The 23,473-nt window shown below is 42.6% G+C and overlaps 1 protein-coding gene across 2 annotated transcripts in view; it reads left to right on the top strand.

The window, feature by feature from the left end:
• ankrd11 (ankyrin repeat domain 11) overlaps window positions 1–23,473 on the top strand; it is a 98,709-nt gene that overhangs the window by 16,123 nt on the left and 59,113 nt on the right. For both annotated transcript variants that reach the window (XM_071488718.1, XM_071488717.1), the window contains exon 2: window positions 12,602–12,679. The gene's annotated coding sequence lies outside the window, so the exon portion shown is untranslated. The remainder of the gene's footprint in view (window positions 1–12,601; window positions 12,680–23,473) is intronic.

The following is a 23,473-nucleotide window of genomic DNA, read 5'->3' as shown; positions in this document are numbered from 1 at the left end:
AACCCATGGCTTACACAGGAAGTAATAGGAGAGGCTGTTTTGACATGTATTTGAAGCCAGCAGAGTAGCAGGTTCAGTGTTCGAAATGGGCATATGTGACATCAATGCCACTAGCTTAGAGAAACTGTTTGGTATATGTGCAGAAATGATTGCTTTGTTGTTTTATTAGTCTGTGGACAGAAAATGTATGTATGATTGTGTATGAATTTTTAAAGTATATTTTGAAAGTAATTTGTTCTGAAACATAAATTTGCAGCATCTAAACTGAGGATTTGATTGGCTCCTGATTTTCATATCATTGTAAATTGATGAGTAGCTTTTGGACTTTTGACAGAATAAGCCGTTTGAATGCACTGTCTTGGGCTCTGGGAACTTGTGATTGGCTTTGTCATTGTTTTTTTTATCCATTTTTACCCAATAAATGATATGGACAAATTTTATTAGTGAGTACTGGAAAAAACTTGGTAGCTGTAATTGGTGGAACTAATAGCTTATAGATTGGCAGCACTCGTGCTGCTATAACACTGCTCCAAGTTGTACTTGTTAATGTACAATGTGTCACATAATCTTACATAATAATGATTCAAAGATCAGAAAAGATGCTGTAATTCAAGTAAATTATCATCTCAAACACTTTATAGAAAAGTGTTGTCTTACAGCAATAAGGGGTTAAATGATCAAATTACCATAATCAGTGTGCCTAAAGGGAGAAATATGTAGGAAGTCTGCACACTATGAATCAGTAGGATAGAAGCCATTAAAACTGTAATGATTCTGCCATCCATGAAGTTAAATTCGGGGTGATGTTATTTTGCCCCTTCAATTATTTTTGCATGTGTAGTTGAGGATTAGTGTTATACCTTGTCCGATCTGAGGGTCCCGGACAGATGGTGTTGTAACGCTGTACAGATTGTTAAGCCCCTTGAGGTAAATTTGTGATTCTAGATATTGGGCTATGTAGATAAAATTTGACTTGACTTACCATGATATTATGTGCACTCTGTGCTAAAGCTGCATGTAATATACATTGAACACCTTAGTTTGGACATAGAATGTGAATAGAGTGCAACATTAGATTATGATAGCAGGGAACCGTTGTTGTTCAGCTCTAATGATGTTCATTTTAAGAGTGGAAAAAAAATCGGTTCATAATCCGTTAAAAAGCGTACTACAGCACGCACGGTATTATGGTGATCAGCTGTTTCAGTTGGAAAGAGCTAAGCTTTAGTGCGCCTGTACATAGGAACATGGTAGGTCAATGGTTGAGGAAGTGTGGTTTCAAAGAAAAGGGATGTTTGATGGCAAGATAAACTAGTGAAAATATTCAAAATAAAGTGTATCATATTACTGAGATTGGCTTTTTTCGACCGGCATTTTTTCAGTGTCTAAAACACATTTTTTGCTGGCCCCCGTATACAGCAGTACATTATTCAGCTTTGTGTTTACTTCTCCAAACTTGGAGTGAGCTGATCCAAATCTACTGAAGGTGTGCGTCACACAACACCACATCAAACAACCCACACTATCACTTTAAAGACATAATGTGTAACAGCTAAAAAGAGCACTTTTTTTCTCCCAGGCTAATATACAACTTCCATGCTTTTTGTTTATACTTTTTATTTGTTTGTTTCAATCCCAGTGATGGGTAAATAGGTGCAGTCCCATGCATGTTTCACCTAGTCAGAAAGGATTGCACTTAGTACGCAAGCAACTTTTGGTTTAGCTGTGTCTTGTTGATGAGGCCTAGGATTAATTTCATTGATGAATTTTAATGAAGCAGCTCTAAACAACATTATTAATGCTCCGACAAGTACTATGTTGTCATTGTTCTTCATTTTCATTCCGGCTACCTCAGAGCAAACTGTGACAGTGTTACAGTATGGACTGGAAATGTTTAAATTCCATGGAAAATGGAAAAATGTTTGCCTTTGTTGCGCAGCTAGGCTGAAGATACCTTCAACTGCAGAGGCTGTATATTGAGAACACATGCAAGTTTCAGGTTGAGGCCAGCATTTGAAAAAACATCTTTTGAATGTGAAGGTTTTTTCCCATTTGAAAGAGCTTGTTACCTTGACAACAGCAGAAGATTCGTAGCAAGGGGAGCTGAGTGAGTGAGCGAGCGTGTGAGCTGAGCTTGCCGCGGCATGGCTGTGCTGAACAAACAAGCGCTGTCGCTAACTGTGTCACGAGTACTGCTGCTGCTGCCGTATCATTGCAGCGCTTATCCCCTCCCTTCTCCTCCTCCTCCCCTCACTTCTCTGCCTTAATTTAATATCGGGCTTTTATTTAGCTGGCTTGTTGTTCAGCTGGTATCCACCCATCCCAGCCATCAGACAGACTCACCTTTTTATCTTTGTTATCTAGACAGTTTTTTCTTCCTGCTCCCTCTTTCATCCCTTCTCATCCTTTTCTCTGCATTTGCTTCTTATTACCTCTCATTGCCATCTTCTACGCCGATGCTTTATCTCGCACGAGTGTGTTTGGTCTTAAACTGATGCGGAGAGAGCTGCCGTGATGCTGTTCGTGTTGGTTGCTCATGCTGGAGGTATGGAGGATGGAGATATGGTCCCTCCCTGCAGAAGCCAGGCCTTATCAATAATGTAGATGTTTTTGAGGAGGAGAGGTGTGGTGTGCATCTCTTTTTCTCTCTCCTCCCCCTGGCCCAGCTCCCCCTCCCCCCAGCTGTCTCCCCACACCCTCCAGTGTCAGGTTTCCCCTTCAGTGTTTGCGCATAGAGGAGCAGATGACTGACTGAATCTAATTAGTGAAGATATTACAATAAGCTCCGATACCTGATGCTTTGACATCCTGCAGGCCGAACCCAGGCTGTTATATTACGCTGCTGTTGTGTCCTGTTGTTTATTTGGTTTAGTGTTGAGACATGATATAGGGCGTCATCATTGACTCCACTGAGCTGTTATAGGCAGTAGGCATTTTCTTAAATACATACCTTTATGGTATAAAGGTATATTACAGTTGGAGGTCACAATTAAGATTGATCAGTCTAAACTTGTTTGACACGACATAATATATATTTAGTCACAAGCACTATTTTGTGGTACTATCGTCTCTCTTCCTCACTGACCCAGCACTCAGTCTCATAAATATCATTTGAACGTCAGTAATCAAAGGTCATTTGAAATATTTTAATAAACGAAAAACATTTTGCTTAGACATATTCTTGTATTTATATGAATGATTATTTTAGTGTAAACTGACAGATTAGTTTTTCCATATACCCTGGACACGGAAGGCATGTGGTTCAGTCAACCTTTATTAAGTAAAATACAAAGTAGTGTGTCAGTACACCGAAAACAGCACTGTATTAAAATGATGGCAGGGTCTTTGTTGATGGGAGGGTGTTGTTTCAGCTACTGGTGAGACAATAAAATATGGTGGCCAGTTTGAGGAACAGATCCAATGCTCATCAGACACCAACACACTGCACAATTTATATTTTTATGAAGAATGATTTTACCGTTCTGTAACGTTAGCAGCAGCAAATAGACTCCTTTTTATGCACCCTTACTTGTTTTTATCTCATTGTCATTTATAGGACAGCCAGTGAGACAGCTTTAGGCTAATGTAATGTTTAAAAGTATATCACCAGGCTGATGATATATTTCATCACACCTAACACCACTACATGTTAGTTTTGGCTTGCTGATATTCTGTGCCAACATTTCTTACTGTGTCCTGCATATGAACTCTGCAGAATTCAGCTAGCCTGTGAATTTTGTTCAAGATGATTTACTGTGCTGCAAAGACTGCAGTGTGAGCGTGAATGAATGTCCCTGCATGATGTGTACGAGGCCTGTGACACACTTTATAAAATCAGACAGAGGTCACTGCTGTTGTTCCAGGTCGCCTTTCAGCTAGCTCTGATCTGTTCTCTGATAGGACAGCCAGACACAGGACTGACTGGAGAGGTGCTCTGTAGCCCCAAGGGGGGCACACTGGTGTGTTTGTGTTATATCGTCATGGTTTCACATAGAAGCAGCAGTAATATTGCCTCCATTTCCACAATCTGGAAGCTCGTGGAAATGGAAGCTTTTCCTGTAATCAGATGCCAATTGACAGAGAAGCAAGACAAAAGATGTCTGTTTCCTGAAGTCAGCATTAGAGCCCCCGTCTCCTCCTTAATTCCACAGTACCCAGGGGAGTTGTGCCCCTTTTGCACACACACAAGTGTCACCAGTGGTCATGCATATGGAACCAGCCGTCTCTCTGTTCAATTGTCTTTGCCCAACAGGAGGTCTTGTTAGCTGTCTGCGGATTTTAATGCACCAATTATACATTTCCCTAATATTTAACTTTAAATGTAATCCTTTCCCAATAACGCTGGGTGTCACCTCACCTCATAAACCTGATATCAAACCATCAACACTAGACATTGAAGCACAAAAAGGGGCTCTAGTCATGGTAGTTTAAAATAGTAGTACATTTGCAGTGTTGTTATAGTTATTGCAGCGGTTGAATGAGTAAAACCATCTAGCAATAGGCCCTGTCTTCCTGCAGCCAAATGTTACAGTCACTCCAGTGCAATGCCATTCCCTGAGCTCCAGTCAAGAGATTTATCCTTATCTGCAGTCATAGGCTGTCAACATCAAAGACAGCCTCTGATTCTTGTTGAAGGTCACTGTTAAAACCAGGGTTGGTCTCACTAGCTCTCTCACTTACAGCAGTGTTTTGAAGAGCTTGTCGCGGAGCTGCCTTGACTACACACATGTGCTAACTTACCACCCCGTAGCTCATAAACTGTTCTGTTCCTCATCAATATATGGCAACACCTCCAATGTTGTGATGAGCGTAGTGGAGCACTGTAAAACACACTGCTTATATTTCAGCTGTTAGATAACAGGGACATGAACAGTGAACATGAAGAAGAATTAAACATGCAGGCATGTTGTCATGGTGATGCAGAACTAGAAATTTGCTGTAATTACGCATGATAATGCTGAATGTTTGGCTGCACGTCAACAGTGTGGAGGCAGGCTTTTGGGGCTAAGTTAAATGAAACCCAACTATAAGCAGGGGTTTCGTCTTTCACCTCTGATGTTTTTATCAGCTTCACTGTATTAGTCTTGTGTTTAAATATTACATAGAATATAGAAATTAGATTTTATACTCACTTCTGATTCTGATTCTGATAAATTGCAATTTTTGTCTTTCTAGTGACTGTAATTGATGTTTTGTTGAAAACATTTCAGCAGTTTTTTTGACTGTGCTGCACATGTCATCGTCTCATTCTCTCCTGGTGTAGCTTATACCCTTTTTACACCAACATTAGCTGGTGTAAGTGGGGTTTTTGAATGTGGGGAAGGGATTGACTCTTTTTACACTGCCAGGTGAGTTTGCTTGAGAGGACACAATGTGATCACATGCCGTTATAGAGCACATACACATGCAGCCACAGGGGAGAAAGAGTAAGCTGTTAGCCACCTTGCAGACTGGAAAAATGGATCTGTAGCATCACAGCCTCAGGTTGATGCTCCTCTAAGTGTTGCAGCCTTTGTGCAAGACGCTTCAATCAGTGATTGTGTGTTTTTGAAACTTATCAGAATCAGAATCAGAATCAGAATCAGTTTTATTGCCAAGTATGCTTTCACATACAAGGAATTTTTTCTGGTGATTGGTGCAATTGATCAGCAACAGTGGGGCTCTCTAGCCTTGTTGATGAGGCTAATAGCAGATGGGAAGAAGCTATTTTTGTGGCGAGAGGTTTTGGTCCTGAAGGACCGCAGCCTCCTGCCAGAGGGGAGTGTCTCAAAGAGTTTGTGTCCAGGGTGGGAGGAGTCAGCTACAATCTTCCCTGCACGCCTCAGAGTCCTTGAGGTGTACAGGTCCTGGAGGGACGGAAGATTGCAGCCAATCACCTTCTCAGCAGAGTGGATGATACGCTGCAGTCTGTTATTGTCCCTCTCCGTGGCAGCAGCGTACCAGATGGTGATGGAGGAGGTGAGGATGGACTCAATGATGGAGGTGTAGAAGTTCACCATCATAGTCCTTGGCAGGTTGAACTTCTTCAATTGCCTCAGGAAATACATCCTCTGCTGAGCTTTTTTGATGAGGGAGCTGATGTTTAGCTCCCATTTGAGATCCTGTGTGATGGTGGTTCCCAAGAATCGAAAATGCTCCACGGTAGCCACGGGGGAGTCACACAGGGAGATGGGGGTGGGTGGGGCTGGGCTCTTCCTGAAGTCCACTATCATTTCCACTGTCTTCAGAGCGTTTAGCTCTAGGTTGTTCTGCCTGCACCAGGTCACCAGACGCTCAGTCTCCCACCTGTAGGCAGACTCATCGCCATCAGAGATGAGTCCAATGAGAGTGGTGTCGTCTGCAAACTTCAGGAGCTTGACAGACTGATGGCTGGAGGTGCAGGTGTTGGTGTACAGGGAGAAGAGCAGAGGAGAAAGAACGCAGCCTTGCGGGGATCCAGTGCTGATGGTCTGGGAGTCAGACACGTGCTTTCCTAGCTTCACGTGCTGCCTCCTGTCAGACAGGAAGTCGGTGATCCACCTGCAGGTGGAGTCAGGCACGCTCAGCTGGGAGAGCTTGTCCTGCAGCAGAGCCGGGATGATGGTGTTGAAGGCAGAGCTAAAGTCCACAAACAGGATCCTGGCATAGGTCCCTGAGGAGTCCAGGTGCTGGAGGATGAAGTGGAGAGCCATGTTGACGGCGTCGTCTACAGACCTGTTGGCTCTGTAGGCGAACTGCAGGGGGTCCAGGAGTGGGTCAGTGATGGATTTGAGATGGGACAGGACAAGACGCTCAAATGATTTCATGACCACAGAGGTCAGGGCAATGGGTCTATAGTCATTTAGTCCTGTGGGCCTTGGTTTTTTGGGGACAGGGATGATGGTGGAGGATTTGAAGCAGGCTGGCACGTGGCAGATCTCCAGTGAGGTGTTGAAGATGTCTGTGAACACTGGAGACAGCTGATCAGCACAGTGCTTCAGGGATGATGGAGAGACAGAGTCAGGACCGGCTGCTTTGCGGGGGTTCTGCTTCTTAAAAAGCCTGTTGACATCTCTCTCCAGGATAGAGAGAGACGTTCCTTTGGTAGGGGAGGAGGAGGGTTCTGATGTGGCTCTGATGTGGAGGTTAGTGTCAGGCTTGTCCCACTGTCTTTCAAAGCGGCAGTAGAACTCATTCAGATCGTTGGCCAGACGGAAGTCATTAATGGAGTGGGGGGGTTTAGGTTTGTAGTTAGTGATCTGTCTGAGCCCTTTCCAGACAGAAGCAGAGTCATTGGCTGAGAACTGGAGCTGAAGTTTCTCAGAGTACAGTCGTTTAGCTTCTCTCACCGCCTTGCTAAACCTGTACTTGGACTCTTTAAACTTGTCCCTGTCCCCACTCCTGAAAGCTTCCTCCTTTTGCCTCCTGAGCTGACTGAGCTTAGCTGTGAACCAGGGTTTGTCATTGTTATAACTCACCCTGGTGCGTGATGGGATACAGCAGTCCTCACAGAAGCTGATGTATGACGTCACAGCCTCTGTGAACTCATCCAGACTGTTGGAAGCAGTCCTGAACACCTCCCAGTCAGTGCAGTCCAAACATGCCCGCAGATCCTCTATGGCTTCACTGCACCACTGCTTTAATGTCCTCGCAACAGGTTTACACAGTTTTAGTTTCTGCCTGTATGTGGGAATCAGGTGGACCATCACATGGTCAGAGTGGCCCAGTGCAGCCCGGGGGACGGCGTGATAAGCACCACTGATTGTGGTGTAACAGTGGTCCAGAGTGTTCCCCTCTCTGGTCGGGCAATTAACAAACTGTCTGTATTTGGGCAGTTCATGACTGAGGTCACCTTTGTTAAAGTCACCAAGGACAATAACTACGGAGTCCGGGTTGGTCCGCTCCACACACAGTATCTGGTCTGCGAGCGCCCGCTGTGCCTCCTGCACGTTGGCCTGTGGTGGGATGTAAACACCGACCAGGATGATTGAGGTGAACTCACGGGGGGAGTAGAAGGGCCTGCAGTTTATGATGAAAGTCTCCAGGTCAGGAGAACAGTGCTGCAGGATCACTGTCACGTCTCTGCACCAGCCACTGTTTGCATAAAAGCAGATTCCTCCACCTTTGGTTTTGCCGGACAGCTCTGTGTCGCGATCCGCTCTGAAGAGCTGGAAGCCGGCCAGCTCCAGCGCAGAGTTCGGAATCGATCCACACAGCCACGTCTCCGTGAAGCACAGGACGGCAGATGAGGAAAAGTCTCTGTTCTTCTGCACCAGTAGCTGAAGTTCATCCAGTTTGTTGGGCAGTGAACGCACGTTGGAGAGAAAGATACCTGGGAGAGGTGTGCGGAGTGCGCGCCGGCGGAGACGCGCAAGCGCACCAGCACGTTTTCCTCTCCTCCGGCGTTTCACTGCGAGAGCAACGGTCAGTGCACCTCTGACCAAAATGTCCAATAATCCCACAGATGAGTCGAGAAAAGTAGGAAAAAAATCCACTGGAGTTGTTTCTCTGATATTAATGAGCTCTTCTCTGGTGAAAGAGCTCCGGAAACCAAAGCAGAAAACTGGATTTATAAAGAAAATAAGGCAAAAAAATGCGCACCAAAACACCGAGGCAGCCATCCGCGGCGCCATGGCAACAGAATGTATTATTTTATTTTGGGGATGCAGCTCACTCTTTCATTTCTGAGTGCAGTCTGGCTGTGTGTACCGGCGTTTCTGATGTAACAGCACTGTGCTATGCAGGTGACAGGTCTGTTTAAAGTGTTTGTGCTCTGAAAGGCGTCGCAGCAGGAAAAAGGGTGAAATTAGCCTCACCCGGGTGTTCTGTACATCAGTGCTGATCAGTGCCAGAGCCGATAAATACCAGCGTCTACTGCAGAGTCATTTGACCTGGGTGCGAATGCTGATTGTACCCTTTTCCATTGCTGCCAAAAGCCCAATGTTAGTGGGTCTTAGTGGGTTTTTCGACCAGTGGAAAAGGGGCTTTAGTCAAACTGACTAAAACTAAGGAGCCTGTCAGTGCCACTCAGTGTGCATATTGGGTTAGGTGGGGATGTCACAATATCAGACATTTGATAATCAGTACCAATACCATTCCACTATGATACCAAATTTGATACCACAAAATAACACAAAATAGAAAACAAATGCTGCTGCACATACACACAAACACACACCCACACACCTCCATGTAGTCACTGTACCAGCAGTACTTTACATTGACTACCAGGATGACAGACCAATAGTGTGAAAATGTTCATTTAGAAAGTCAGTGTTATGTCTTGACAGAGTGAACAGTAATGTCAGGAGCCCACTAATGTTGTTGTGAGCACCCAGCTCACATTATGAGCTCACATTATATTAGCCTAAACAGGATAACATCAACCTTTGTGAACATTGTGTGTGGAGCATTTTTATAACAGATGCCAGCTGCCACAATTCACTAATAATAATAACGTTTAAGGACATATACATTTTGACAACATGTTGTTAATATAACGTTACCAGCTGAATTTCACTCGCACTGAATTCTGTGTACATATCCAGACTCCTGTCTTTAAGTTGTGTAGATAAATTTGAGGGGTTTCATCCTTTCATTAGAAATGATCTGTGGCAGTGTTTGCATATTACCCCTACCCTTGTTCGGTTATTTTGCAGCTCTTGTCAGTCCTGTAAGACAGACATCTGCAGGACCATAGACAAACAACTGCTGTCACGCTACTAGTTGGAGATTTCTTCCTCAACACAGTTCTGTATGACATGTCTTACCAAAAATGCTGAGGGAAACAACTGAAATATAGCCACGTTAAAACTTGTGTTTACTGAGTTTTAAGCATGCTAAGTTTTAACCAGGCTAAGTTTCACCTCGCGAAAAACTGGTGCAACCAGTTTCAGATGTGTATTTCTATTCTTTGGTTATCAGTAATGTTATCGTTTGCATCTCAGTTGTGCTGGGAAGAGGAATGTGTCCTGTTTGTTGTCATCTTGTTCCCACGGAGTGGAGTGTTTTCTGAAGTGTGTATCGTGCCCTGTAAAATTTTGTAACGTAATATGTAGAGTCCGTGTGGATCTGCTGTAGGAAGAAAACTTAAAAAAAGATAAACACAGCCTTTCTTCATCCTCTGTAATAACAAAATATCCCATCTAGGCACGGTACACTGGTGAAATTGTCATGGAAAGAGATACTCATAAAAGCTCCACTTTCCTGAAATGTCATTGTAGAAATTTTCACTGGACAGTAATACCAGCCTTTTTTTAAATTTCAGCTCTGCATTGTTTGCTATTTAGTCTTTATGTTAGGAAATGGTATACCATAAAAATGACGGTGTAAAATTACAGTTAATGCCCCCTGTAAGTTAAACTAATCTTGGGCTACCAAAAGTTTTTGGATTTTCTTTCAGTGTCATGTTCGTTGGTGTTGCAATGCTTTGAAAAGTACACAATGGTCAGTTAAAACTGTGTCTCTTGTCAGTTGTTGTAGGAGACCAACCAAGGGAACGTATGCTATATCCAAAACTCTGTTGGGAGGGTAGTGTTCTCCTTGCTGTCTGGATTATTGCAATCTGTCAATCCTGTGGTTCCCGCTGGGAAATCCCCACAGGTTCCACTTCAGAACAAACACAAATACGCATTTAACCATCATCCTCCTCCTTATCACTTAGGCCATCCCAGTGAGGTCTGGCCTTAATCCTGTCCTGCGTCCCCAACTGCCACCCTGCCTGTACTATCAGCCTTTGTGCTGTAACCTGTAAAACCCTCCATACAGGTTCTCCTCGATATTATGCTGTGGCAGAGATATAAATAATCACTTACAAATAATAAATAAGCACTTGTAGAATTGTACATTGTGGGGTAAAATGCAGTTCCCAGGGACTTGTAAGTACTGTCTTTTTAAATAGTATTAAATCTGACAACTAGTTGCTACTGACTATTGGTCTTCAATCCCCTTGTGATGCCCTAAAACCAGATTGATGGAACAAATGTGGATTCAAATTGGGGTGGGGGGTGGGGCCAATAATCACAGGAATGTAACCAGTGTAGCCTGACAATGGACCTCTGTTAAATACCCTCCCATGTCCCGCCTCCTAAATCCTGACAAATCCTTGTCCTCATAGTTGGGAGGGGACTGGGGGAAGGGCCACCATGCAGGCAGGTTAGGAACATCAGCAGGGTTCGGATGCTGGGCTTTGGCAGGTTATGTTGGGTTGTATTGTACTCCATATCGTACTCCGTTCTTACTGTGGCCTAGATATTGAAAGAGTAATTTCTGTCACTCCTCATTTGTACAACCAAGAAAATATGATTTGTCATCCCCATATTTAAAATGATATTGTCTCCTCCTTATGACTGATGCCTTTTCATTCTTTCTTGGAGTGTGAGTGTGTTGAGCAACACAACTCAGGGATTTACTGCTACAGTCTGAATTTTATTTATAAGCCCCATTTACACTGGTCAAAAAACCCGCTAACATCAGGCTTGTCGGCAGTGGGAAAGGGTACAATCAAATGACAAGTCAAATGACTCCACAGTAGTTGCAGGTACTTATCGGCTCCAGCTCCCGATCAACACCTGGGTGAACGCGCTAATTTTCACCTGTTTTCCATGCTTTGACATCTCTCAGAGCACACACACTGTAAACAGACCTGACACCTGCCCAGCATGTGCGCTCAAAAGACTCCATATACATGCTAATTTTGGTGTAGAAAGGGTATCAATCAGTTCAGACTTCAGGAGTCCTCTGTATTTGTGCTTCTATTACAGTCCATTAAACATAATGACATATAAATATTGTAATAAAAATCAGGATCTCAATAGTGTGACTGCTGAATCAGCATTATTATAATTAATATGACAAATGATGGTTGTTTATGAGGTTGATGCATTTTGACAACAGCAAAAGTTTCCTTATACGGGGTAATGCTCCTCTATACCTGAATTTAAGAGGCTTAAAAGTAGGGTGCCTTGCTGACTGTTGTGTTAAGAGGTGCAATGAAAAATCCAAGAAAAGCATGTCTATTATAGCTGTGTTTTTCATCATAAAATTCATCCAAGTGACATTAAAATCAGATATTTGCATGCAGGATTCAGTATGAAACCAACTGAATAAGAGTCTTGGTGCAAAGGATCCATTGTTGACATTTTATGGAAGTTTTCCAAATGAACTAAGAATTAACATTGAGCATAATGTTTACAGTTTAATTTCCTATAAAAATAGACCATCACATGTGTTTTACTGTGGTCGTAGTCGTGTGCAGTTTTTCAATGCTAAATGGTTTGTTGTCTATACCTAATTCACTTTGCTTGACCAGGGATGGCGTAGGCTCAGTTCATACAGTTCAGGACAAGACAAAATGTGGTCATGATCAGGTTTGTAATAATGAGCACATAGGAGCACAGGGACTGGGTGCAGCGCAGGAAAGGTTTCAAGGGAAAGAAAAGGCATGCCAGTGCCTCTGTCCCCTGTTCTTCCATTGGCCCATGGCCTGTTCTCAGCTTGTCAGAGAACTGAGGGTGAACTGATCCAGGGAGGCGAAACATGGCCCTCTGCATCCACCCCAATACCCATCCATTGTAAAGAATGTGAAACTGGTTGTGCTGTTCTTGTAATTAATTCTCAGTTTTGTTTTCATCTTGTTTTTCAGGATTCTGTGGACTCTGCAGCAGCAGGTGTTTCTAGTTGGATTTTAGCCCACTGACATTCTCCCACAGCCATGGAATCGGTATGTTGACGAATAACATCTTTTTGAAAATCTAATCATCGGGCTGATATTCTGTCCTTTTAAGGCTGCTATCATTGAAACAGTTAGTCAAGCACTTATTTCTAAAGATGTCTTTGGCTTCCTTTTTTCATCTGTTTGTGGTGGCATCACAATACAAGCTATGTGGTATCTTATGCTGTGTGTGTATGCGTATGTGGGCACTCTTGAGCAAAGCAACTTGAGAACACAGGATAGAGACACTGCATTTGCACCTCTTCTTATCATCGTTCATCTGTTTGAGTTGTTCTGAAATGGAGTTTATGCTGTTGTTCACCATTTGACGTGACAATGTGTATGTAGTCTCACACATTAGACATTTTTTACACTTAGTAAATGACATCATTGCAGTAGTGGAACATCAGGCAGCTCAAGTACCTCTTGTTTAACCAAACAATCAGTGTAGAGGTTTTTTTTAAAAATTATTTTAACCAGTATAAAGAAAGACTGTCTGTACGTGAGTGTACTTGTATACATATTACAAGCATCGGGTTCTACCCTTTGTCAGTCATGCAGGAGACTGTGTGTGCAGGGGTTGCTTGTACCAACAGGCAAGCTGAAAGCACAGCAGCATTGAGCTCTATCCACTGGAATGCATGTATTAAGAACAGGGCTTAGTGCATGCCTAACCTCTGCTTTCCTGTCCCTTTGTCAGAGGCTGTGTGTCTGTGTCTGTGTATGTGTGTGTGTGTTGGAGACTGTGAAAAGTAGGTCACAGCTTCTGTAGTGCAGAACTAGCATGTGTCCAATAACAGCTCTCTATTACCCTCTCTCTGTTTCACTTACACATGCATCGCAATCACAAAAATACATCTGCCTATTGGTTAATGTGAGTGTAACTGAAAGTCCTGATCAGAGATGTCACAAAAACCAATACTTTGGTACTAAGTCAGCGACACTTTAGGTACTGGTGATGTGATTTTTCCAGGACTCATGAGAGCAGTGTAATAACCCTATGAATGTTCTAATCTGACATCGAAGTAAAAAAAAAAAAAAAAAAAAGAGGAAGGCGGCACAGTAAACAATAACAACAGGTGGAATAGCAGCAGCAGCCAGTGCAGGTGTAGGTACAGACCTGCAAATGGTGTATGTAGATATTTTTCATCAGTGGTCATCAGGGATAAGTTAAAGCAAACCAAAAGTTAGTCTGCAAACAGTGCCACAGAACATTTCAAATGAAAGGAGGAAACTCCTCAAACTTATATAAGCACCTCAAAGACAGAGATCTGCATCTGTGCACAGAATTCAGGATGAGTGAGCTTCAGTTGTAAACTTTATATTAACATGTTGCCAAAATTTTAGGATAATTTAGCAACAGCTCAAAATGTGAGCTGTGTCCTCACAGCTATAACAGGCTACCATCATTACTGTCAATCAAAATATAACATTGACTGTTAAAGTGAATATTTTCATTTTATTGGTCTGTCACTTTGTTAGACAATTTAAACTGCTATATATATATATATATATATATATATATATAAATGTGTGCATGTGTGTTTGTGTGTCAAATTTGGTATCAAGAATCATAGAATTTCATTGGTATTGATGCAGCTACCACATTTCTAGTATTGTGACATCCCTAGTCCTGATCATATGAAGTTTTACATTATGATCGTACATCTCAATGAATGATGTCTTTCCCGCCACACAAGCAAAGTTCTACGCCAATCAAAGTAGTGGTACTGTATACATGCCACAGCCTGGCAAAGGCAGCAGGGAATTAAATGGCCTTGGCAGTGTTGAAATATGATTTATAGAGAAGATATAAAGTTTTTATATGAAGGTTGCAATCATGGAGTGTATTCAGCGAAGTGGCACATGGATCTTAGAGGGTTTGTGGGGTGGACATATTCTTTGAATTAAAGCATGATGTTGCAAAATTTTGAGAATATATTCTGTCACAGATATTTTCTGTGTGATTTCACCTATTTGTAATAATGCACAGTCTAAGGAGAATCACAGAATCAGTGAATATGTGTTATTATTAAAAAGTCATTGCCGTAGTGATCAGTTTCTGGACTGCCTATGGCCCTGACCAACAGCTGCAACACTGGCGCGTCCCCCTCTTCTTCTGCGCAAATTCATCTCTCTTCCTCTGTCTCTGACTCTCTATCTCTCCTCCCACCCACCTCTCTTGTGTCTGTGTGCCTGTGGCTGGGCACCAGCAAGAGCTGCTACTTTTTACCTCTCCGAGCTGCCTATATCTGCTTACTGTCAGTGGAAACCAAGGAAACTGATCACAAAGCTTATTATGGTGCCAGGAGTGGAATACATGCTGTGTGTATGTGTGCCTGTGGGGGCTAGACACAAACACACACACACACACACACACACAAACTTATACTTCTATCTTTGAGGACACTTGTTGACATATTGCATTCCCTAGGCCCTTACCCTAACGTTAACCATCACCACTAAATGCCTCATCCCAACCCTAACCTGAACCTAATTTCTAACATGAACCCTAGAACCAAGTCTTAATCCTCAAAAAGCCCTTTGAAGTTGTGATAACTGGCCAAAGTGTCCTCACTTTCCCAAAACGTCCTCACTCCATAAGGTCTACAACTCAAACTGGTCCTGACAAAGATGGAAGTACAAGTACACACACACACACACACACGAACCCGCTGCCACTCTCCTCCTCCCTCTCCTCATGTGATGCCAGTCACATGGTTTCCAGGCAAGCAGCTCAGTAAATCAGAATCAGACTTTTATTTTTAACTGCTTTAAATCCTCCACCTGGTCTCCATGGTTAGCAGAACTGACTGAGGTGTCCATTGATCACTCATCCTTTTCGTCTCTCTCTGTGTTTCTCTTCCACTATGTGACTGTCTTGGTGCCACTTCCTCCCAGCCTCATGATGCACATGCCATATGTGTCCACCTGCTCCCCTACCTGGGTTATATGTGGGTGTGACAGTGCTTTGCTTTGGTATGGTAGCATAAATATAGAGCCACTGTAGAGACACTAATGTAGAAGACATTAGTGGTGAGTCGAAACCCTTTCACGCACACATTGTTCTATGCTGTATTGCTGTTATGCTTGAATAATATTGTAGAGCTGAAACTGTTGCATAATAAGCATAAAATTTTTATAACATGACTGAATAATGAGGTCCTACCACACTAGAGTGTCTGCACCGGCTGCTTTATCGAATCTCCAGTGGAAAATGAACACTGTCACATAGTGTCATAAATATCTGGTATAAATGTATAGTTTAGCAGTGATGTGTGTGGAACTGCAGTTATGGACCCAGGCCTTGTGTGAACTAAGACCACTTTTTGTTTACCTGTTAAAAATAGTCTGTTGTGAGTAGCCAAAGTGTGTTGACTGATTGAGTTATTGCATGTCATACGCAGGCTTTTTGTTTTAAAGTGTTGTCTCCTCTATTTGCTGAAGCCAGCAGTCAGCAGTGCTGATATATTTCAGCAGATGAGCTCAGAGGGGTGGCGTCTGTGTTCGATTTGGTACAGATGAAAGGCTGAAATTCTTGTAATCACACCTTCTCCACTGGTTCCCTCACAGCTCCCCTTCTATCTCCTCCTCTTCCTCCAAAGCAGGGCTTGTTCCTCAGTGGGGATTAGTGTGTGCGGCAGCTCTGAACAGGGAAGCGGGCCCTGCCAGTCACATTACATAACTCGCCCCCGCTAGTGCGGCTCGGCCTGGCCCGGCTGGAGAGACGACTATAGAGGCTTTGTTTTCCCAACCTTCCCTTCTTCCTCCCCTCTGCTGCTCCTCCTCTTCCCCCTCAGGCAGGCTGCATACTGATGCCTTATAGAAGGAGTCTGTTTGCAGGGAACAGGCGAGGCACTGTGGCATGGAGTGCAGAGAAATACGCTAATAGCAAACTGAATGGCAGGGAGCTCACATCTTATGCAGAGGAATTTAAGGTCTGCCATAGGTCATACAGTTTCAGGGAGATGGGAAGCAAGAGAATGCAGCACTATGCTCTACTGTCTACCCAGGGGTTCCACATCAGCATGCCCAGTGTTTACACAGAAGGTTAGAGTTCTTTTGAGGAGTGTTAGAGCTCTGCAACATTTCTCAGTGTGGACAGGTTATGAGATGGTTTGTAAGTATTCCCTAATTCCTTGTTTTTGTGCCACTGCCCTGTGCAGTTCAACCACACGCACACAAACACATATATACATACACATGCTCTTCCCCACCTGGCAGTACGCCACTGTTAGTAGGGTGGGAGTGGGAGGCCAGTGTGATCTGTGTAATGGAGGTTCAGACCAGTTAGCACTCTGAGTGAGTAGAAGTATCTCGTGGGCGTGAGAGTGAAAAGGATAAATAGCAGTGCATGGCGGCAGATTTATGTACAACATCTTGCAGTGCTGAGTCCAGGGCTTACGCTTTATTTCTGTGTTTTTCCTTCTATGGTATTGGGAGATTTCTGCTGAGAGATGACAAATGACTTCAGTAGTTAAATGATAAAGTAACTTGACACAAGAAGACACTTGGTGTTAGTGGTAAGAAAAGTAGCAATGTCCCCATTTAATGCGCCAAAACGCATATTTGTTTCTTTTGATTTTAATCCAGATTCATAAGGTTGAATTAGTTGTAATAACACACCTATAATCATGGTAGAAGCATATTCACCAAGTCTAGCTTTTATCTCTTGGCTTGCCTGTCACACAGTGCGGCAACAGTTAATGTAATTCATACTGCCTTTCCATATGGAAAATTAGGTTGAGCATTTCTTTCTTGTTTATGATACGGTAGCGTTATTTATATCTGTGTAGAGGAAAGCATGTGTGTATAGGGGTCATGGAAGCCATCTATCTTTGCAAGACATGTTGGCAATGTTTACAAAGAAAAATAATAGCCAACAAATTTTGATACTGTAAGCATGTCACTTAGATGCAAGACCTTCCCGCTATCCAAATATAAATACAATTAATGTGGTTAAATAAATAATGATAATAAGTAGTAGTATCTGTGCATGTGTATCTCATCCATGAGCACAGGATGTCGGTTCGCTTTCATCAAGATTATTCTTTTTTTTCCCCTGCTCTTGCTGGGAGGTCATGGTTACTTCCCAGACACTGTTTTCCACAAGCTTAAGTACACGTTAATACATGCACGCACAAACAGGATCTGTACCTGATGGTTAGACTGATTTAGACTCTCTGCAGCTTTATAATGTTGGTGGTCTATGAATTGCCATGAATTCTACTGTCTACTTATTCCATCAGCGACTGGAACCCTGTATTTTAAAGAAGTAGCCTGTTTCATGTTAGTCTCCCTGTTGAGTCATATCCGCTCCCTTCACTTCATGTAATTCTAATTCACTTCTATATATGTACAATCGACCTACCTTTTTCTTTTTTGTGGCTCAACCACATGATTAACTCTGCAAAAATATTGGCGTCTTGGCACTAGTTTTTTTTTTTTTTTTTTTTGTTTATCCAAATTGGGCAATATGGCAATTTGGTTGAAGTTAATATATTTACATTTTACAATACAGTATCACAATAGAGCAACAGCATGCAAATGACTTAAATGATACAGATTTTTGTTAATAATAAATGTTATGGTCACCGCTATCAGACTATGTTTGCTTGGAATCAATCATTTCATATTGATAATTTGATAATATCATTATGATAGATGGTGGTCTATAATGTATATAATGTAGAATTTAGTCTACTGTTGTAGTGGGCTGCTGCAGTGTCACTTTTGATAAAAGATTCATCCAAATGCTCCCACTCTAAATGTAAAAATGGAGACAGTCAGGGACTGTGTGTCTCCAGTTTGTACATTTGTATACTATCTTGGCTTCACCTCTGCATTTGGAGATGGGCTTGAGTGTGCTCTCAGTGCGTCAGCCATGAGCCAAGTTCCCATCAAAGAGTAGCTGCTACACCAAAGACTGTGTTTAGATGTGACTACTAATTTTAGAGCTGCTAGGCCCTTGTCCAAGGTGGGGGAGGATAAGATAACATTGAAGTAGCCCTCCCTCCTTACACAGTTTGGTTTTGATTGTCCATCCAATAATCTTCATCCAGTTTCTCATACAGCCCTCATTCAGCCCCTGTGGATGTTGTGCACAAATACAAATGTTGGGTGTTGTTGATGGTGTGTACAAATACAAATTTTATTCATGTTCTCCAGCTCTCACTGAGAATCACACAAGCACATACTTTCACAGACCTGTCATAAAATACTAGAGTAAACTGACATTTTTATTGTATTTGTTATAAATTTTTGTTAAGTTAACAATTAAGTGCCTCACCAATTCCTCAATTGCCTTACTAATGCTCCAATCCACTCATGTCCACAACTGAAGACCATAGACAGACAGAACAAGGGGACACATACTGCCTTATATGTCTCTACATCAGTGTTTAAGAGCTCAGCCTGGATTAGCAGCTAGTTTGAAATGCTAAAATTAGCCATGTTTTCAACTATGTTGAGTTTCTATGGGAAACTCTGCTGTAATCTTTTGCTGTATCAGAATGCAATGCCAGTCAATAGGCCTCTTTTTCTAGGAAGGCAGTCAAAACCATGCAAAAGGCTATTAAAGGTTGAATGAGTGCACAGAGCAGCTAAGATCCCCACTCTACAGTTTCTGGCCATAATGGCCGTGATAATGGAGTCTGTTCTGATTTGTTTATGTCGGAAAGGCATCTGGTTTCAGGAAATTCTGCCCTGAATGGGTGTGGATATGTCATTCGTTCATTTATTTATTTATTTTCTGCCAGTGATCTGAATTCCATCAATTTGAATTTGTGCATGCACACACATACACACCCATAAAACATGCAGTTACACACTTATACAGCCTGCACAGCACATCAAACCAATACACAGGCCATGTGGCAAAGCTGTCCCTGTCTGGCCCCACTTTCCTGTCCCTCTCACAGCCACAGAGCAGTGACCTTGGTTTCAAGTAGCTGTACTCTGTTAGAAAGCCAACACCTCTCCCGGGATGGGCTGACCTTGTTGTCTGACACACTGTAAGTCTGCATGCCCCTCTCTGTCTCTCTCTCTTATTCACTCACACACCTCAACATCAGCAGTCTAAACAAGTCCCTTTGTGTAAACTTCACCATTGCCAATCCGGTGGTATATTGTATAGGAGAAGGTCTCTTTGTTATTTTATTGAAATACAAATGCGGAATAACTGAGGGTTCAGCAGGTTTGGGCTTCTCCCTAACCAGGTGTTTCTTCATCAGCCGATCTCTCCTCTCAGTGACAACATAGTCTTTTATGATGGTGTTTGTAGCAGTATGCACCGTTGTCCCCTCCCTTTATGCTCTTACCTTTGATTCCCTGCAGCTGTCCGGCTGTGCACAGTGTATGGATGGGTTTAGACATGTATATCCACTTCACTGAAGGTTCTTCACTGAATTAGCGTTCATATGCAGAGTTTTTTGTCGCCTCATCCATCAAGCTTATTTCTCTTGTTGCAGCCTTCTCACTTTGTTTTTGACTGTTTTTGTGTCACAGGTATCGGTTAAATTATTGAGGACAAATGTTGCTGTAGTTGCAGGAAATGGTAGGGAAAACAAATTAGAAGTGTATGATGTTCAGTGTTTATATGCACTCTCAATGTGATTATAATTAGAGAAAGAATCCTCCAGTTATTGATAGTGTTTTGTAAACAATGCAAGCAGGTTGTTTAATATTATGTAAGGTCATTATCAGAGAAAGCGAATCCAGAGCCAAGATGCTCAATCTTTCAATTTACCCATGCTATCTTAAACACATCAGTGGCATATAATGGTGTGTCTACACAGGAGGCATTTCAGCCATGTTTTTCAGGCAGCCTTCTCACATTGGTGTGACAGAATAAATGAGCTTATATAACAGCTCACATTTCACTTGCACTACACACGTAAACACAACCCAAAGTGTATTTTTACACCTTGAGTCAGGTCGAAAGGAGGACAAATGTTGTTGGGCATATATCAGAAATGCTCCTTTGGCGTAGAGGCTTCTGAGTTGGTGAGTCAGAGTACATGTTTGACTGACAGCTGAGCCCACAGCCACACACAGACACAATTTGAACAAACTGGCCCTGATAACTGTAGCTTACCTGCCAAGGTCAGATATCAAAAAATGACCCATATGATTCCACATCTTAGATAAACATTTGAGATTTGCAGGTAAGTTATTGAGTGCACTAGCCAACTAGCTGTGTGTGTGTGTGTGTGTGTGTGTGTGTGTGTGTGTGTGTGTGTGTGTGTGTGTGTTAAGCCCCTTTTCCACTGGTCAAAAAAGACCCGCTAACATCCGGCTTTTGTTGGCAATGGAAAGGGTTTCACACCCAGGTCAAAGAACTTTGCAGTAGACCCTTTTTCTGCTGTAACGTCTTTCACAGCACACAGACACTGTAGACAGGCCTGTCACATGTCAAGCATGGTGCTGTTAAACCAGAAACACATTACCTACAGTGCGCACGAGGATGAAAGAGTGACCTGCAGCCCTGAAATAAGTTTTAAAAACACATAATCGCCAATCAAATTGCTTGACACAGAGGCCCCGATACTTTTACAGGCGCTCCAACTCTGAGATGACACAAATCCATTTTACTAGTTTGCAGGGCGGACAGCAGCTCACTCCTTCCCCCCTGCATCTGTTTGCATGTGATGCCATCACTCCTTGCATTTGTGTGTGTTCTCAGCCCGAACAGAAAAGGCAATCTCGACTGGCAGCGGAAAAAGGGGTCAATCTGCTTTTATTAGTGAGTTTACCTGTACTTAAAAAAAAACCCGCTTAGACCCACTAATTTTGGTGGGGGGAAAAGGGTATTCATAGATGTACTTTCCATGGGGAATGTTTGTTTTCTAGCTCCTTCAAGCTAAAGTGAAACACAAGATATGTGTTCATGCTTGTAGATAAAGGAGACATTAGCTACAGAGAAAGTGTGCTGTAGTTCAGATAGGTCAGTGTTATCCTCATACCAATGACTGTGGTCACAGGCAGACAGTGGACACCTTTTATTACACCAAGTACTTCAAATATAAATTTCTCCCTTTTAGGTACTGATGACTGGACCAGTTTACAGAGGACGTCTGTATAATGTCCTGTAAACCAGGGCTATTGGACAAGTAGAATTACAGCAAAACTCAGAGATGTTTTAATCGAACTGTTACCCTTTTCTGTCAAGGGTAAAAATTTGAAAAAAAAACTGTGTGTATATATGTGTGCGTGTGTGTGTGTCTAATATTGTGAAATGCTAAAGACATTCTCAGATGTTCACTTAAATTTATTGGCAAGGTCTTTGGCCCATGGCATGAGTATTTTGTTGAAGGCCATCTGGAAAACCTTTGCCTTTCTATATAAAAAAAAAAGCTTCACAAAAATACTCAAACCTGTCAGCATTGTGGTTTTGATGTGTGTAGTCCAGTTGTGTGTATGTATATATGTGCTGTGTTGGGCTGCAGGCCGTGTAAAAGTTGGGCTGGGGCCAATAGCCAGCCAGGAGGACAGACAAGGAAGCAGATGGATGTGTTTGGACTTAACCCTTCCCACGCCACTTCATCCTTCTCGCTCTCCTCTTCCAACCTGCACTCCTCTCTACGGAGTAGAATGAAGGTGTGTGTGTGTGTGTTGGGGAAGACAGACAAAAGAAAAAAATCACAGAGAGAGACTGCCTTTGCAGACCTTTGCTTACAGATCCTGTGTGTGCTGAATTGTGCTGACATATGGCTCTTACTGCCATCAAGGAACTGCTCTGGTCCTCTGCTGGCTCTCTTCAGCTCTCTTTCCCCTCCGTTGCACTCTACTGTCTGCCTTCTCGGCCAAACCAGCACTTTGCTTGTTTGTCCCAGGAACGTCTTGCCTTTTCTGGGATATAGAGTCACCACACCCTGTGAGATCCACTGGCTGTCTGCCGACTGTTTTAGCCACTCGGGCTCCCACTTTCTTGCTGTGGCTGTCTTTCAGTGGTAGAGGTTTCACCTGCAAACATATAATTGCCTGTGGTTCCATGGTAAAACCCCTTTTCCACAGTCAGGCTCACACCACCATATATGGTACACTTTCATGATTTTATTTTTTTTGCTTGTGTATGCAGTAGTACTCATGAACACAGAGGTGGTTTCGTCATTATCATGCTGCTCAGTTCATTTCATGGCCTGGCCAATATCTGTCTACAAGCACACTGAGGCAGAATTTGGACACAGTATTCAAACGTTGGTGTCCATTGAATTACACAAACAAACTGACACTTAAAGAGTTATTATTTTTGAAGTACTTATAATTTTAATTAAGCTGAGGACCTTTCTTTAAAAATACAGCCAGACATCTATGTGGATTGTTCAGGATTACTGAACTTGCAGGTGTTAAGGGAAAGATGTGTGTCACATTTAGTATCTAGCTATATCTACAGCTTAATGTCCATAGAGTCACAATGAAATATGATGTGCATGCATGCCCTCCGTTTGAGGCATTTGATAGCAGGGTCCTGGTTTAATTGCAAATCAGCGGTTTCTGAGTAAAGTTTCTGGAAGACACCCTCCCTGCTAACCAGCGGACTGTAAATAGAAAACCCTGAGGGAAGATCAATACCGACTCTGCCTGTTGATGAAAAGGGAAGCTCACTGTGTGAAAGAGATGCACGGCATGTTTTATAAAGTAGAAGAGCTAATGTGGTATCCAAAAAATGGCGCCATCTTTTTTTCCCATGTTAGGATTGACTGGGTATGTTGGTGTACATTTGTTTTTTTGTCTAAGTTATCGTTCAGATTCAGAGGATAGCAGAAATATACTGACTTTTATTCTTGCTTCTCCATAACATAC

This window comes from Trachinotus anak, unplaced genomic scaffold, assembly GCF_046630095.1.
Source record: "Trachinotus anak isolate AG129_WGS33_773 ecotype Australia unplaced genomic scaffold, CSIRO_AGI_Tana_v1 ptg000011l, whole genome shotgun sequence".
Classification (NCBI taxonomy): Eukaryota; Metazoa; Chordata; class Actinopteri; order Carangiformes; family Carangidae; genus Trachinotus; species Trachinotus anak.
This window is presented reverse-complemented; position numbering and strand designations above follow the sequence as displayed.